Source organism: Psammomys obesus, unplaced genomic scaffold (genome assembly GCF_907164565.1).
Source record: "Psammomys obesus unplaced genomic scaffold, mPsaObe1.curated_primary_1811, whole genome shotgun sequence".
In the NCBI taxonomy this organism is placed as follows: Eukaryota; Metazoa; Chordata; class Mammalia; order Rodentia; family Muridae; genus Psammomys; species Psammomys obesus.
The window spans coordinates 1,454,380-1,473,217 of record NW_026585895.1 but is presented as its reverse complement, the minus strand read 5'-3'; the positions used below and the strand labels follow the sequence as shown (position 1 = coordinate 1,473,217).

Below are 18,838 nucleotides of genomic sequence, written 5' to 3'. Positions count from 1 at the left end.
GTGTGTGTGTGTGTGTGTGTGTGTGTGTGTGTGTGTGTGTGTGTGTGTGTGTACGCGCTCGCGGGGCTGGCCAGCTTAGCAAGAAGTTGAGGATTCAGCCACCCAATCAACAAAGTGAGAAAAGAGGCCTAGTTCACAGCTGGAATAAAGAACAGGGAAATCTAAACAAGACAGAAAGGGGCAGCAGGAGGAAGACAAGGTGTCACAGGTGCACTGCTGCAGTCCCAGGAAACTACCACCATCCCCAGTTATGGACAAACACTGGACACCTGCAGCGAGGGGATGCTGAAGTCAAGTGGGCAGGGAACGCATGTGTGTACAAAGGTGCCAAACAGAAGGGCTCCAGCATTAGTTCTTTGTCCCTTTCAGACCCAACAACATTTCTGCAATGTACATCAACATTATCTAACATCTATGTCCTTCTAGAATTCCATTCTTAATTAAATCCTAGACACCCATAAATACTCACACAAAACTCAGTAAGCTCTTCAATGCTAAGAGATCAAGGCCATTTATATAACTCAAGTGCTAAGATGTAAAAGGCCACAGCCAGATCTCACACCCTCTAATCCCTCAGAGGAGCTAGATACCCTGAGACCCATTAGACACACAAAGGCTGCTCTCTTCTCAGTAGGGCTCTGTAGCGGAGCTACTCTACAGGGACAAAGAGATTTCACAGGAGAACCACAAAGACATCACTCCTCTCTGTTCCCCCACTCCCAGCTTTCTCACTTCCTGTCACAGTAGCACTAGACCACAGTCTCCCAGAAACAAACAAATACAAAGTGCTGGATTCTGGGCTGCAGGCCAACCACATTCCAGGGCACCCTGTCTACCAATCACTAGCTTAGAGCTCCTGCTTTGCCCGCTCCGTTTCTTATCATGTTCAGGAAAACAACCCTCCCTTCAGCCTCAAGCCAACACTGCAGAGGACAAAGCTCAGGCCTTCAAGAATCAGCAGAGAGATACTATGTGCAAAGACCTAAGCAAGTGTGTGTGTGTGGTGGTGGTGGTGGGAGGGGGTGTTAAAATTGTACTCGGCAAGTTTTGTTCACTGTGGAGACACTGAAATAGGGATTCTAAAGCTAAAGCTCCTATTCCAATCAGCAGAACTACAAGTGGCACATGTCCCAAGAAAGTGCCACCAATGACATGTTGCTCACCAACAGGAGAACAGGACCTCTGTCACACACTCTTCCAAACTTCCCCACACGTGAAACTGATTCCAAAAGCCAGCCCCACCGAGAACGAACAAAGGCAGCCGACTCCACCCTACAGAAAGGCAGTTTATCAAGTTCTGAGGGCAAAGTCAATGACCTCCCAAGAGAACAAGGGGGGCCACTAGCAATTGCCCTGTAGCCCAGGCAGCAAAGAGACTGACAGCAACCTCAGCTTTTTCCTTACGCCTATGTAAAAAAGGAAAGCCCTGGCTGGCTTTAGAGTCCGCTAAACTGTGTTTTTCTATTACCTTGCCAGCCCACTGGATGTCAGTCCTAACCCCCAAAAACAGAACTTTAGAGAGAGGTCAAGCTCCATCAACCAGAGATTCTGGAGAGCCAAAGAAGCAAGAACCCTGTGCCCCAGGTTCCATATACAGTGACTAAGCAGCCAAGCTCAGCAGAAGTACATTCCAAGCCAAGAACTAGTAAAATGCCTTCTTTCTCATATTTTCTCTCCTTCCTCTTCCTAGCCACCCAAACCTTAATCCACTGGAAACACTATCAGCTAAATCCTGAAGCTCTGGCTAAACCTTGATCTCTGGAGCACAAGAGGCAAAAGGCGAGAAAGCAGCACAACTTGGAAGAATTTAGTCCTTATCCGGACCTAAGGCAAGCAGATGGAGAGATGGAGAGGTAGGGAAAGAATAAAACAGCTCTTACAGGTCTACTGAAACCTGTTTTATAGAAACCTGTTTTATAGAGGCTGTAAAGCCTCTCAAGTTTTCAGCCTTTTACCTAGCTCTGAATGTAACTAATTCTCTTTTTCTCAAGAACATTGAAAAATTGAAATTTTTGTTATAAATATCAGTATTCTTAATGTTTCCTTGCTTCTAGCTCAAACCAAATAAATAAGAGTTGATGATACACTATGAGATGGACATACAAAATGGTATTTTTTAAAGTAGCATCTAAGGAAGTTTTCTGAAATAAAGCAAAAAACTGGTTGTAAGAGAGACCCCGGAGACAGAAGTAAAGATACCCCTCTGCATGCTGCTGCTGCTCTGAAAAGGTGTCTGACAGGCAGGTCTACATCAAGCTAAGCAGGTGAGACAGAAAAGGAGTGCTGACTCAGAAATGTCATCACCCTGGCATGTGAGCCATGGAAGGAGACTAGTGCAGTCAACCAAACGCAGTTTTACTTAACTGCACCTGAGATCCTGAGTCTAACTGTATCTCTGGCTCTTTCAGATGTATTTGGAAAACTTAATCAAAGGGATCATCAGAACATCCCTGGAGGGCCCAGGACTTCAAGATGGGGATGAATCTGTTTTGCCACCTAGCTTCCTGCATCATGCTCCAAAGCCAAAGAAGGAGAGGGGTGAGAGAAGTGGTGGCTCACATCTGTAAACCCCAGCCCTGGGGAGATGAGGCAGGATGAATGCCCAAAGTTCAAAGTTAGCCTGGAATAAGACTTCATCTCAAAAACACACAAGGCATCTGGGCACTTGGAAGGCAGAGGGAGGGGAGGAAAGAATGTGTCTTATAAAGTTAGGCTCCATTCCAACTAGCCAACATCCCACAGAGCACTGAGTGCCTGAGAAGCCAGTGTCACGCCACTATCCAGACCCCATTCATGTGCCACTCCTTACCCCTGAACATCTTTAAGAACAATAATTGAGAGGGTTTGATGAAGGCACCAGCTGTTTCCACTACTTTCCCTCCCCCTCCTCCTCAGACCACAGTTCAAACTCACATCAAACAGTTAATACAATTGACTGGTCAGTAGGAAAGAGAAGCCTGGACTAAAATAGCAGGAAGAATGCCAACTGGCCCCACTTGGAATGTGTGCTTGGCTCAATCTGAAAATAAGAAACTTCTGTCATCCACTCCCTCTGTCCAATTAAATTCTCGCTACAATCCACCTTCTGGTGTTCAAATGAGTTTCAGTTTCTTCCTTACAAGTCCTTGGTCTATTTTCAAATCACAGAGAATACAGGGGGAGTGCACATAAATAAGGCTGAATGTAAAATAATGTCTGAGGGATGGGAAGATTTTCTGAACTGCAAAAACAACCTTAGAACCCCCTCCCCCCAACAACCACAAGAGAGTACACAGAGGCAAAGGGGAACACAAAACCAAACATAAACATGATGGTAACTACTTCTTCAGACTTTGATACCCAGAGGAGATAAGCCACACAGCCCAAGCATTCAGGATGGAGCACTGGCCTATCAGGCACACAGGCTAAGTCTATCCACGGCGCTGAAGGAAGAAGAAGAAGAAGAAGAAGAAAAGAAGAAGAAGAAGAAGAAGAAGAAGAAGAAGAAGAAGAAGAAGAAAGGACAGCTCCTCCCCCACCCACATTCCAAGTTGACCAGAATTGGCCAACAAGGAAGTTAGGGAAGCCAGCATTTCCCTTTCAGACAGGAAGTAAATTAGCCCTTCCTGTGAGTTTTAAACAAATTGTACAGCTGGGGTTTCAATGCTAACATCCTCTCTTGAATTTGTTCCACAATTTCAAAACTGCAAGGGGGAAATGGAGACATGGTCTAAAAGTTTCCCTTAATAGGCAACTCAAATTCTCCACACCATGCTACATATTGGCATAACCTTCACATCAGCATAAACATGTAATCCAAAAACAATATTGGGTAACACTGAAGGAGATAACTTCAAATTAACCAGCTCCCACTCCACATCTATCACCACAAGCCAGTTACTAGTCTACTCATTCCAATTAAATACTCACCCACCTGAGAATTCAACCCCGAGGGGTCAATCATCGGGAATTCGTATTTTCAGAAAGGCTACATACTGATTAACACAGCATGCAGGAAATCATGCGGCCTATTCCTGACAATCCTACCACAACATTCCTTTGACAAAAGGGGCAGCAGTTAGGAAATACAACGGGGCCTGTTTGCCCACTAGACAGCTCAGATCATTACTCGGCCTGGATTAGAGCTCTGTGAAAGCATGGGCTTTAGTACAGGATGGCTGGAGCAGCATAATGTTAAATCTGTTTTTGTTTTTTAAGACAAAGTCTCACTGCATAGCCTAGTTGCTGTTTGCTGTTCTCAAATTCAGTGATCCTCCTGCCGAAACCTCCTGATTGCTGGGGTTACATACGTACAATCACCAAGCTCAGCTTTAAATCCTTTTTTTTTTTTAAGACTCAGCACATAGAAGGAAGAACTATCTTGCTTACCAGCCCTACTGTCTATGGGCTCCTGAACTGCTCACTGGAGTTCATGTCTATTTATACTGCAGACAAAACAACACCTTAAATGTTTTAATTTCCTACAAGAAATGAAACTCTATGCCAAATTCTCAAAGACTGGTCCCATACTCTACTGCAAAAGAAACCCCACCCTAATCTTTGTCCAAGCATTCATGACCCTAGATATTTCTAGCCTATTTGATTATAGATGAGGAATAACCAGACATTCAAACAGCAAGCGCTATTGCTAACATTTCTCCAACCGAGTCACTTTAATTTCTGGTTTGAGACCAAATGAGTAGCAAAATGTCCTTACAGAGATAAGGAGAAGAGTATTTCTATGGAAAACGTGTGAATGAAGATTTAGGTTTAAAAAAAAACAACAGTATTACATGATACAGTCATGACAATCACGAACATCTTCACCATCTACATATAGTGGAGAAATAAGCATCAAGCAGTTATTTAAAGCAACTTGAAAATCTTGCAGAAAAGGGGGTGAGGGGGCTCCTTAGTCCACTCTAAAGATCGTAAATACTGGATGACAACCAGATAACTGTATTTCCAGGGAAGAATAATGAGTAACCAGGTTGGGTCAGGCCTAAAGCCTCTAACAGAAAGAAAGGGAAAGCTGGGAGTAGGAACTCATACAGGGTAATAGGCTAACCTGGACTATAGTGTAAGCTTAAGCGAGCGAGCGCGAGTAAACACACACACACACACACACACACACACACACACACACACACACACAGATGAAAGGGAAGAAGTTCTTCAACTGAAGGACAGACTTGCTAAACTAGAAATCTTCAGAGGGAAAATGGAAAATAAGTGTGAGTGATTCAAGATATTGGTTCTTTGGTAATCAGATAGTATCTGACTTTGCTATATTGGTTGCTAAACAACACCAAATCACCAAGCAGTTGGCTATTTTATTTCAGCTCCGTCAAGCAAAATGGTTCAGTATGTGCTTTGATAATCCCTGTTAAAGTAATCTACCAAACAGGAAGTTAAAAGGATGAACTTTTTTTTTTTTTTTCTCCTTTTTTTTGGATTTTCAAGACAGGTTTTTTTGAAAAGCCTTGGCTGTCTTATACGCTGTAGACCAGGCTGGCCTCAAACTTAGAGATCTGACTGCCCCTGCCTCCCAAGTGCTGGGATCAATTAATTCGCCACAGCTTCCTGAAGGAGGAGGAACCAGGCATGGTAACCCACGCCTTTAATCCCAGGAGAGGCAAGCAGATCTGTACGTTCCAGGCTGATTTACATAGTTGAGTTCCAGGGCTATGCAGAGAGGTCCTATCTCGAAAAAGAACAGGAACTTTTGGTTAAATGAGCACAAGCAGCAGGTAAGAGGTCTAAGCCCCTACACAAAATCAAAGACGTGGACAAAGAGGAAGTGCACCAAGTCTGTGCTGCAATTTCTCCTTTTTCCAGACCACTATGTAGATAAGAAAAACCCTAATCTTTACAAACACATACGGACTTATTCTAACTAGCTGCACTCGTATTATGGTTCTCCAGGACAAGGCTCATCAACCCATACAGACTCTGCTAAAATGAAAATCACTCTCACAGAGCTCCCATGAAGACAGAGGCTGGGACAGCTGCTGCCTCAAGTTAGCAGGGGCATGCAAAACACGTCACAGCTGTTGCCTCTGTAGGACAATTTTCTTTGTCCTCTGTGGTGCTAAACTGAACTGTGCACCAGTTCCCAATCCCTGAGCACACAGCATCCCAGACAGGTCTCTGTTGGTCCGCAATCCCCACTGTCTCTCCTGACCGGGGCGACACCAGCCTTGGGTGGGTGCCCTTTCTATTCCTCTCCTGTAGATGCCCATCGCTCACTACTTTCGCTCTCTTCCGAACACCTTATATATAAGCCTTCCCTGCTCACTCCTGTATTCTAAGCATTTGGGACACGCTTTTTCAACAGAATTACATACTGCGACATATGTGCTTACGCACTCATTATTTATTAAGTCTACTTGGTTTATTGCTACACACTAGAGCATGGCATGCAGCAGACTTTTGTGTGCTAGGGACCCGACCCAGAAATTTGTTTATGTCAGGCAATCGCTCTACTGCTGAGGTGCGTCCTCAGCCCTAGGTTTCTGGTTTGGTTTATTAAATGTTTTATTTGTCTTTTCTGGTTTGCTTTCAGGAAGGAGGCCCGCATGTAGCCCAGCTGGCTCCCGTCTCCTCCAGCATCAGCGTCAAGTGTAGGACTGCAGGCACACCACCACACCTGCCTTGTTTCCAGTAACGATGCTTGACACATTCAATGAGTACAGTTACATTTCAGAAGAGCAAATAATTCTGTCTTTATTTTAGACTCTGTTTAATTGGTTGTACTTTTGCTGCTTTTGAGAAAAGGTCTCATGTTTCCCATGCTAAGCTCAAACTCACTACTTACCAAGGATAGCTTAATTCCTGCCCCTCCAGGCTCCACTTCTCAAGTGTTGACATTACTGGCATGAACCACCATAACTAGCTCTTTATTATTTTGCATAAGCATGTATGTGTGTGGGAACTTATGCCACAAGACACACATGCATAAGAAATCAGATTTGGCAGCAAGCACCTTACCCAGCGGAGCCTATTTATCAAGATTTTTTGCCAAGGTCCACTATGTAGCACGGGCAGGCCTCAAACCCCTGATCATACTGTTGGAGCTTCCCAAAAATACTGGGATTATAAGCATGTGCCATCCCAGGTTCTCTACTTTTCTTCTAATTGTGATCCTTGGGTCTATCTATGATTTGGGGGTTCTTATACACCTATATACCTCCTTCTCTGGCTGACCTTCAGCAGGGCAGACACTCAAGTGTCCAACTGTGTCCTAGTTTACAAAGCCAGCAGTGGAGAGAACAGCAGAAAGGTTACAGAATTCCCCCATTCCAACAAAGAAGCAGGAAAGAAATCAGATGGGCATCAATTTCCCTTTTAAAATAGACTCCTCTATTTTAAAAGTGGACTGAATATACCCAACTACTTTATTCAATGAGACTTACTTCACTTGCAATGAAATGGGAACTGCAGGTGTTTTGATAAAGGCACTGAAAAGTTGACCTACTTTCTATAACAATGTCCATGTCCTCAAACATAAGAATAAATTTTGGTCTCCTAAAATATAAGCTTCTTAAAACACCTTTTCATTTGACCGTAAGAAATGTGAATCTCCATTTCAATACAGAACAGCATGGGTCACACAAATGCTGTCTTTTATTCTGGGAGAAGTAAATTTCTTTTGCTCTACTATTGACTAGGGTATGAGTAATTAATTAGGAAAAATACGTGAGATCTGGGGGGAATATCAAAGATAAAAACTGAAAGGAAGGTGTGATGATACCCAACTTTAACCCCAGCATCTGGGAGGCGGAGGCTAATGGGTCTCTGAGTTCCAGGCCAGCCTGGGATTCACAGAGAAGCCACAGGGCGGGGCAGAAGCTGAGTCACTAAATGTGCCTTCATGTCAGTCCAACTCAGCCTAAGTCAGACAAGCTGCACCTACACTTGTCTTTAGCATCGATACGACCAACTAAATAAAACAAAGATCGTGAAAAACCATCAGCTTAAGGGAGATAAAACAGAACAAGAAAGCAAGTCAACAGGGAGGAATCAGGAGAAACAAAAAATATAGGCTAAAAAAAATGTAGAAATTTAGGAGCTATCACAGAAGGCTAAAGAGTACCAAATAAATACTACTCAGCACTGGGGCGCGTGGAGCAAGCCTGTAATCCCAGCACTCACGGGGCAGAGGAGGAGGATCTCTGTGAATTTGAAGCCAGCCTGGTCTGCAAAGCAAGCCCAGGACAGCCAAGCCTACACAGAGAAACTGTCTCAAAAAAAATTAAAAATTATATATTCAGAACCCTAGTTACATGAGTTACATAACAGAAAGAAACTACACAGCAAGGTCCTATCTGGAGAGGGGAGAGGGGAGAGGCGAGATGGAGAAAAGGAAAGTTCTAGGCTGGAGGAAGCCCACAAGCTTCCTTCTAGGCAGGGTTGCATCTGGAACATGCATATATCCCCAAACCCAGGTCAGCTTTTCCTCATATGAAAGAAACTTTTCTTGGAATCACACTTTTCACACGAAGCACTCATGAACTCAAAACTTCTACATGTCACAGCTTCACAAATGTCTGTAAGTATGGGCTACAAGTGGAGTGTTTTCTGAATAAAAAATAAGAAGCCCATTTCAATAAAAAAGAATAGCCAAAGCCTGCTTCCATTTCTGTAAATTATTTTTAACCAAGCCTTAGCTTACAAACCCCTGGCTTAACAAGCTGGCTCAAAATGAAATGTGAAAAAATAAATAAAAATAACAAAGTGGGGGGGGGGGATACATACCTGTCATCCAAGCAACTGGGGAGACAGAGATAGGACGCTTTTCACTCAAGTTAGAGGCAGCCTGGTCTACACAGCAAATTCCGAGGCTACATGGCTACACAGGAAATGCCAGACACAAAGCAAAAATCTAGTTCAAGTCCATAATAAATCCAAGCAAAACCGTTGTCAATCCACTCTGATCAAAGTACATTTACCCAGGGTTCTGTTTGTGCTGGACACAAAAGGACGGGGGACCTGTAGTTTGCTCTCAATCTCGGAAGAGACGATGAAGACACTCAGGCAGTGCCACCTTCTCTCTCATTAACCCCTCCCCTTACAAAGAGTTACCACTGCTTGACAGCCCCAAACACAACTCCCCAAAACTGCTACCCATCACCAAAATTAAATGTTTCTTAAAGTTAACGGGACATAAGAAGTTTGAACAGGTCTGTGATTCTATCACTTGGGAGGCTATGGCAGGAGATTTTGTGTATAAGCAAGCTACACAGTGAAACTGTCTCAAAAAACTATTATAAAAGACATTTTGTCCAATAGATACATGAAGACAAATGATGTACATTCAGCATTCTATGGCATACACATACAAGATATTACTATGTATACTATTTTATGAATTTAAAATAGCAAATCAATTGTACTGACAAAGTTAATACATTTTTGTCTCTGCATTAGAAGAAAGCAAACCTAGGGCCTAGAACAAGTGAGGCACACATTATTACTGCTGAGAAATATATCCCCATAGAAATGATTACAATGATACCGATCTTAGAGAAAAGACCGGGACAAAGAGTGACTAAGCAATCTGTCCCAGGGTAAATCAGAGGAGGACCCCAACAGTCTAGTTCCGGCATCATGTTTGTTAACAGGATGTTCTTTTACAGTTTTCTTTCTGTGTTTTCTAAGCATTAATGCTCTAGCTACTGTGCTATGCTACTTTGCCTGATAACATTGGGGAAAGGCTCTCAGTAGGAAATTACTTTTGTGGTTGGGTATATTAATAAAAATTATGTAATAGTTAAAACATCTAAAGCAAAAGAGAAGCAACTGTTGCAAGGTGAAGGAGAGTAAAGAGTAGTTAATGTGATTCTTAACATTTTTCTTGGAAAATTCTGCATGTTTGAAATAAAAACTTTAAACACTACTTTCACCACCATGAGACATGTGAAAACATTAACCAAATTACCTATCACTGATCAGCAGAGAACACTTGGAAAACACTCTTTAAGACCAGATGTAGCAGGGTATGGTAGTACTTGCCTTTAACCCAACACTAAGGAGGCAAAGGTTAAGAGTTTGGGGGCCAGCCTGGTCTACACAACAATTCCAGCACAGCCATCGATCCAAAACAGAGAGACCCTATCAAAAAAACAAAAACAAACAACAAACAACCAAAACCAAAACAAAACAAAAAAATAACTGGGGATATAGCTCAACTGATAGACTGCTTGCCCAGCATTTAAGGAAGCTCTAGGCAAGGTCAAGGCCAGCCTGGGCTACATGAGACCCTGTCTCAAAAACAGATTTAAATATAATTACACAACTAAATACAGATCAGTCCTACGTTAGCTTCCCCTTTTAATTCTAACCAGAACAGTGTTCTTGCTCTATCAGTGGAAACCTTGGAGGCAGCTACATCTTTTATGTCAATCAATTCCTATTTCAGCTTTATGTAACACGGGTTTATTTATTTTTATTTTATGTGCATGGGTGTTTAAAAAAAAAAAAGCAAAGATGCTATCACGCAGGTGTGGAAGCCTGCTCCTGTAATTCCAGCACATGAGAGGCAGAAATAAGATGAGTTGAAGAGCAGCCAAGCTAAAGGAGACCCTGTCCCAAAATGAGACTTTGGTGGAAGGAGAAAATGGCAACAAACACATTTTTTTTTGGAAACATTCATAACCAAAACCTGTCATCCCAAGCTCTGTGTGTTTGTATTGGTGGTGTATAAAGCCCTGATCCAAGCAGGGGTGGACACGTTCTTCCTTGCTGCTGTCCATGTTCTTCCGAAGAAAATGGACAGGTTGCAAGGTTCCCCTGACTGAAGCCAGCAGCTGACTAAGCTATGAAACGCACTTACTACTTACAGTACTGATTGCCAAGAAAAGCTACCCTGAAAATCTTTCATTATTCCCAGAGACTCTGTTTAAACATGTGATGACATATGTTTACAGTACCAGCATTCAGAAGAAAGATCAGAGGAATCTCAAATTCAAGGTGATCCTCAGGTACATGAGATCCCCCCCCCCCCCCAAAAAAAAGATGATCAAGGCTGGTGAAATGTCTCAGTGGATAAAGTCACTTGATGTCAAGCATGAGGGCTTGAGTTCAATCCTCAGAATCCACACGATGAAAATAGAACAGATTTTCTCCATCCCCAAACTGCCCTGATTTCTACATACCTGCTTAGCAAGAACATGTGCCTAACCTTCCCCAACCCACACAACAAAATACATGTAAACAAAAATAAGTAAACAAATAAATCATCTAAACAGGTTACAGTGAAAGTATCAAAATTACATGGGAATGAAATTAACTCGTGTTGTTTTGCTTCCTGTCTCAATTCGAGCATTCTCAGTCCCCACTAATTTCCATCAAGTACCTTAATTAAACAAGGCTTACTGAGCACCTCAGTTTGTAGCAGACTCTGAGATGGCCAATAAAGGGGCAGAGATAAGATAGTACCTATACGCAAGCAGCTCAGTCTAGAGTGAAAGACAGTTTTTAATACAGTAAGTTTGAGAAGTACATTTTTTTAGAACTACCTCCTACAAGCTTCTCACTAGAAAGTGGTTATCATTCAACTCAAAGAGCTGAAAATTCTCTGGAAGACAACACTTCATTAATAAGCAAATGAAGATTGAGGCAAATCCCAGAAGTGAAAAATAAATAAAGCAACCTGACATGTTGGTAAATGCCTATAGTCCCAGCACATGGGAGGCAGAGGTAGGCAGTTCTGTTTGAGTTCAAGGCAGACCTAGTCTACACAGAGTTCTAGCAACACAGAGAAACACTGTCTCAAAAGAAAGAAGGAAGGAAGGAGTCAGAAATGAGCTCAGTAGCAATGTACTTGTGAGGCCGAGCCTGGGTGAGGCCCCAAGTTCGAACCCTAGCCCTGCAAAGGAAAGGGAAAGAGAACAGTGGAGCAGCAGTGGCCTGCATACTCCATGACCCTGCTTTCAGGGCTGACATGTTAATGCCAGCACATGCAGACCGCACTTGCTCTAAGGGTGTAACCAGTCACTGACATATGCCATCCCAACGCGGTCCCTGTAAGTAACTACTAAAACACTCCTGCCTATAGCAAGGCTTCAGTTATTTTTATCCCAGCTGTTACATCCATGCTCTCTGTGTAATGGCAGTGTACCCCTGGTTAAATTAGTTGACTTTTATAGTCAGTTAGACCAGGGTTAATCCTGAACTCCACCATTTAGATTGTGAAATATTCAGCAAATTGCAATTTATGCACCTCAAATTTCCTTTAAAAAAATGGTTATTAAGCATTTGGCAAATAGTCTATGCAAAATGCTTAGCACAGAGTAAAATAAAACAATGAGAGGGAGAGTAGGCTACAGGGGGACCTAGAAGGTACTAACAGAGGGCCATCATCTACCATAATAAAAACAATAAATTATACAGAGCTAAATATTTTGCTATTGCAATTGATAGTGATCTAAGCTGAATTTATTTGCCTGCATCCTGTCTCATCTATCCCTGCGGAGCTGGCATGCAATTTACAGGAAGCTTTTCTTTTTTTAAGACCTCCAAGAGTCCAAATTTTAGGGCAGCAGAGAACATGTTCTGATGCCCCTGGCTGTCCATACTGGAATCCTAAGAAGGGCACTAGAACTCTAACCAGCCACGAGACCCCACACACACCTGAAACACAGAACACTACCTCATTCAGATAACAAAGAAACTAACTGAATTACATAAAAAGCAAACAAGAAAATCAGTACAATTCATATTTATTTGTTATCATTTTCACCCCAAAAATCAAAATAAGAAACACAACAATATAAATAATAAAAATAAAGGATTTACTTATCTGTACCCTGTCCTGTAATTCCTGAAAGAATCAGCAAAGGTGAAGTAAAAGACAAAAATCTTCCATCTTATCACCTCAAAAGGCTCTATACAGCAGGCCAAACAATGCCTTAGTTTGTAAAAATAGTCCTGGACCCTAAAGCTGCTCAACACAGCTACACAAAGCCCAGTTTCAAAGCGGGACCCAGATCACCAGCAGTCATCCAGAACCTATTTTCAAACTGCCTTTGTACTCCTCCTCCAGACTCTTACCCCTCCCCTAAAGGCTGAGCGAGAAACCCACACAGCAGCAGACCAACCCTCCAAAGACCCACCAAGATACCTCCATGGAAAAGCATTTCACAGGAAAACTGAAAAACTGGAAATGAGAACTAGAGCCCAACTGACTGTTACACACTGTCTTTTTTTCTTTCAACTACTTATATTAATTCTGAGGTGCAAACATCAAAAATATTTCTGTAATCTTTACCTAGATTATATGGAAAGGAAAAGAAGAACAAAAGTTGTTTCCTCCAGAAGCCACAACCCAACAAGGGCAAAGTCTTATTGCAAGGAATGTCTTCACTGTAGAAAAATATTCAAGGAAGTATCCTAGTCTGCAAAGAATGGGGGCAGGGACTAAGGAGATGAGGAGAGTAAAAGATGTATCAGTGTAAAGGTGATGTGGAGCTCCCCCAGTAAGATCATCTCGCTACAGTTAGAACAGTATCTAGTCCAGACCTTATTTCCATATTGGTTCCCACTTTAAACGAAGTACCCTGTTTTCCAGCTACTGATGAGTTGGCTATATAATTATCTAGGATCGGAACATTTCTAGGTATATATGTGCAAAAAGCAAAAGCAAACAAACCTTAAGGTCAATTATAAAACATGAAGCAGTCCTAGGCCTTTAAGTTAAGTAAGTTAACTGAGCAAGCCAGCAAGCAAACAAAGACACCTCTAAAGAGCATCTTTCCAGAGGCTTAAAAATTGAATTCCCTTTGTGCTTTCTCAAATGTGTTCTGCAAACTCCAGTTTTCATTAAGTGGTTTCTCTTTGCATGACTGTTCACAACCGACCAAAAGGGCAGAAAGACTTTCAGGTGTCCTGCGGCTCACTCCAGTCAACAGAAAGCATGGTTAGAATTTTCTCATCCCTTTAGGGCCCAAACATCATATTTGCAGGTTTAACACAAAACACCTCCACAAATCTCTGCCATCAAAAGTCCTTTTAGGATTAAAAAAAAAAAAAAAAAAAAAAAAAAAAGTGGTGGCCTTAGATCCATTTGGTTTCACAAGGCAAAGCACAAACGCTCTGTGTAACCAGGTGACCCACCCACCACACCTGGAAGAGTGAAAGAGGGATCCACCCAGGAACTGCAGCGCTGAGACCCATCTGCGCCGGTCCGGAGGAAAAAACAACACCGTTTAAAGGCTACAGCTCCCTGCAACCTTCCAGGGCCACAGATTCAAAGGTGAAGGGCTCCAAGTTCTGAAACATGGTAAGAGCCATCTGTACAATTAGTTCCGGCCAGGGCAAACTACTTTCCCAACCCACCCACAACATGCCAACAAAACCAACTTTTTGAGCTCTGAAAAAAGATGTTAGCTTAATGAAGAAAATAAAAGTACGCACAAAAATGTAATTTACACAACTTCTACCCCTGGTTCTAACCAGCTTCCGGTATCAGACCTAGAAGTCTGTTTCGAGGTCTTTACATTTTACCTTTTCCTTAATATAAACAGGATACCAAGATACCTCCAAAGTATTACAAGTAGAAAAAGTAACTGGTTAAAATTCATCGTCAGCATTAACAGGCTCTCTCGCCCTTTTCCTCCCAGTTACCATCAAGACAAAAATTCCACTGGGGTTATCCTTGTCCCAACTACTTATACACACATTTTCATAAAAGGAAAAACATGAAAAAAAGCACATACCTCAAATGTGGACTTCTAAAGCCAGTCCTTTAAGAAACAAACCCAACGCTTCGCCAATGTGCTGAGAAAGACAAATCCAGCGAGGTTCGCCACCTCTTCCTCTTCCTCGTTTCAGGATCTTTCCTGCCTCCTTCCCTCTCCCTCCGTGTCTGTGTCCGTCTCTCTCACTCCCTCCCCTCGTCCCTCCCTATTGCTCGCTCCCTCGCTCTCTCTTGCTCTCTCCTTCTCCCTCTCTCTCTTTTTCCCCTCAGATCCAACACCTAAAATGGAAGTTGCACCCAGCCAAAGGCAAGGGAGCCTGGGTGGTGACAAACTGATCTGGCAGCCCTACCCTAGCTTTCCTAAGTGATGTCAGCCCCTGCGAGCTTCCAATAGGAGCCAGGCATAAATCAGGGAGCTGACCTTATCCAATAGGAAACTTTATTATAGGAAATTAAAAAAAAAAGAAAGAAAGAAAAAAAAGAAAGACGAGGAAGTTTTATATATATAATATATATTTATATTTAAAGCGGAGACTGTACAATCTCTGAGGAATTACCGCAGGGCTGGGGGAGGAGGTGCTAAATAACAAAGCTCTCTAGAACGGCACGCCTAACAATTCTCTTTGATGAGGGTCTTGTTCCCTTTCCCTATCTGGGTGGGAAAACAGAAAAGAGCTTACTTTATTCGCCTACTGCTGTAGGGTTTGTGGCTTTCTTCCCCACAGCATTTTCCCAAGGCATGCCAAGAAAGGAGGCTAGAGAAATCCCAGAAATAGGACTGTGTTGATTGGGGTGATAGGTAATATCTGAGGCAAACTCTCAATTTCATTGTTCTGGTTTAATTGCATTACAGCTAATGAGGAAAAATAAACACCTAGACCTGGTAATAGATTGCTAGCCTGTCTGCTCTAAACTAAAAGAGAACAGAATCTACTGAGCTGTTTAGGAAAGGCACTATGCACCAAAACAATGTGGGTTTACCTGGGACAATAGGCCGGATCCAATAAACAAGTTTAGAGCAGATAAGAAATCGTTTAAATAATTGAGAGAATACGGTTTCTTTGCAAATTCAAAATTACCTGGCTTTTTTATTTGATCTAAATAAAAAGCCCCTTATAGGGGGCTTTCCTCAGAATTCATGTAAGGTTTAGGAGGGGAAGGGATTTTATTTGTTGTTAGTTTTTGTTTGTTTTTTGGTTTTGCCAGACAGGGTTTCTGTGCAGCCCTGGCTGTCCTGGACTCACTCTGTAGACCAGGCTGGCAGAAATCACAGTGATCCTCCTTCCTGCCTCTGCCTCCCTGAGTGCTGGGATTAAAAGCCTGTGCCACCATGCCTGGCTGGTTTTGTTTTGTTTGAGGCAAGGTCTCACTGTACCTACGCTGGTCTCACAACATCTCTGTGCCTGTGCCTTCTGAGTGCTGGGAAGGAAGGCACAGCGCTGGTGTCTCTTACTCTCCAATTAAGAAACAAAGATGATGAATTAGAAGGATTCTCTTTATACATATATTTTAATTATATTTATTTGTGTGCATCTGTGTGAACATAAACCCGTAAACACAGCACTCATAACTAGGCCAGAGAACAATCTGCACAATCAGGTGTCCTGTCTCCACATGGGCCCCGGGGATGTGGTGCCTTTACCCAGAGGCCTCTTGCTGGCCCTATTTTTAATTTATTTAACTTTTGTTATCTCTATTATTTTGTTGTTGTTGTTTCAAGATAGGTTCCTTTGTGTAGCCTTGGCTGTCCTAGACGTGCTTTCTAGACCAGGGAGGCCTCAAACTCACAAACTCACAGAGATCTGCCTGCCTCTGACCCCTGAATGCTGGGATCACATGCATGCTCCACCATGCCCTGCTTTTTTTTTTTTTTTTTTTTTTTTTTGAGACAAGGTCTCACTACATAGTCAAGGCTGGCCTGGAAACCTTGATATGTAGACCAGGCTGGCCTTGAACTTACAGAGATGCCCACTGCCTCTGCTTCTTGAGTTCTGGGCTAACAGGTGTGTGTATTTATTGGCTGCTGCAAAACGAATAAAGCTTTCATAATCTGTAATGGTGATATACTGGCTAAGAAGAGAGACTGCAGTCAAACTGCTGGCTTCCAGCTACTTTTCTGCAAGTATACTAGTTCAGATATTTATACCACTATGTGACCTTGGCCAAATTATATACTCTCCGAACCTCAGCTTCCTTGACTGTAAAATGGAAATAACTATCTCTCACTGCAGAGATGACTCAGTGGAGAACATCTCACTTGCTGCTCAACCATGAGGCCAGGATCAGATGCCAGCACCACCATGAAAAACAAACATATCCATATGCATGCCTGTGGGGAGGAGGGTGGAGCCAAGTGGGGCACTGGAGTTTGCTGGTCACCAGCCCAGGTCCAGGCTCAAAGAAGTCAGTCAGGGCGGGACGGAGCAGAGCACTGCGTGTCCTCCTCTGGACTCTGCACTGGCACACATCACAATCATCACAAATCTGTTGTAAGAATAAAAATGCACATAAAACTCATTTTTTGTTTTTCAGTCAGGCTTTGCTATATATTCCCTGCTGGTCTGAAACTCACTATAAAGTCCTGCATGGCCTTGAATTTCAAGTAATCCTACTGCTTCAGCCTACAAAGTCCCAGGATTACAGACATGGGCCACACTGCCTGGCAACATAAATGTCTTCTAAAAATGTCTGGCATATAGCATAACCTCATTAAGAATAAACTGTTGGGCTGGGGAGATGGCTCATCAGTGAAGAGCACTGGCTGCTCTTGCAGAGGAACAGAATTCAGTTTCCAGCAGCCACACCGTGGCTGGAAGTCATTTGGAGTCCCTGGAATTGGAGCTCTAGGGAGCCTGATGCTGCTTCCGCCTCCTTGGGTGCTGAAGGAGTATAATGCGCACAGCTCACACACTGCATCCAGGCACACTCATATGCCCATCAGTGAGCGCGCATTTATCTTCTAAGTGAGGTGCTTCAGTGGGTAGGTGCTTGTCCTGTGCTGCCTATACGCTCACCATGGCTTCTGCATCCACACACATACAAAACTAGATAAAATGTAAATTTTTAAAAAAGAAAAAATGGATGATTAAAATGGGCATAGTGCACATGCCTGTAATTTGAGGGGTGGAGTAGGCAGAAAGATCAGGAGTTCAAGGCCATCCTTGGCTACATGATACATTTGAGGCCAAACTGAGCTACATAAAATTTTCTCAAAAGAATTGGGGGTGGGCTTTTTTTCCAGACAGGGTTTCTCTGTGTAGCCCTGGATGTCCTGGAACTCTCTCTGTAGACCAGGCTGGCCTCAAAATCAGAGATCCACCTGCCTCTGCTTCCCAAGTGCTGGAATTACAGGCGTGTGCCACCATCAAAGAAAATTTTTAAGGAATGAATTGTAGGTTAGATATGTAGCTGTTGCTAGCATTTGCCTAGCATGAATGAAGCTTTTGGTTCTATCCCAGCACCCCATAAAACAGGTGTTGTGGCAAATGTCTATCATCCCAGCAGGAAGATCAGAAGTTTAATGTTATCCTTGGCTACTTGGCAAGTTCAAGGCAGGCCTGGGCTACATGAGATTCTGTCTCTTTTAACAACAATGACAGGGCTGGAGAAATGTGGAAAATGAATTTCTATTCACCTGTTTTAATTGTCTCTAAGGTTTACTGCCTCCGTCTGGTCGCCTAGGCCTAGCCCTGGAAGCTTCTAGTCTCTGGATAATTTAATCTAGGCCTAGAACATTTTCAGCCTGAGACTCACTGCTGAACAAGCTCATCCTTTCTTGTTTTTTTCTGAGCTCTGGGCTGGCTGGTTCAACTCAGCTATTCTGGTTCAAACTCCTCTCCCACCTGATTTATTCAATCTGGCTTCTCTCTCAGGCCCTGAATTGCTTTGCTTTGCCTCCAACTAACTCCAGCAACCTGCTCTAATTTTCTGGCTTCTTCTCACTCTCTGGCTCACTTAGTCTTCACCTAAGTTCTCTCTCTGCAAGCCATCTATTTCTGTCTTGGTAAAAACTGCCTCGTCTCTCCCTCTCTGCATTGCCCCTTAAGTAGCTTCCCTTTCCTCTCCTTGTGAGAGTTGGGCATATACTATTCTGTCAAATCTTTCTCTGATTTGTTATTTTTTCCGCCACTCAATTAAACATCACCTTCAAACATGAGCACT

General features: G+C 42.9%; 1 protein-coding gene across 8 annotated transcripts in view; it reads right to left on the bottom strand.

Moving 5' to 3' along the window:
- The window catches only part of Ctnnd1 (catenin delta 1), a 51,944-nt gene extending 36,940 nt beyond the window's left edge, over positions 1–15,004 (bottom strand). For all 8 annotated transcript variants that reach the window (XM_055599971.1, XM_055599970.1, XM_055599973.1 and 5 more), the window contains exon 1: positions 14,697–15,004. The gene's annotated coding sequence lies outside the window, so the exon portion shown is untranslated. The remainder of the gene's footprint in view (positions 1–14,696) is intronic.
- Positions 15,005–18,838: the final 3,834 nt, after the last annotated feature.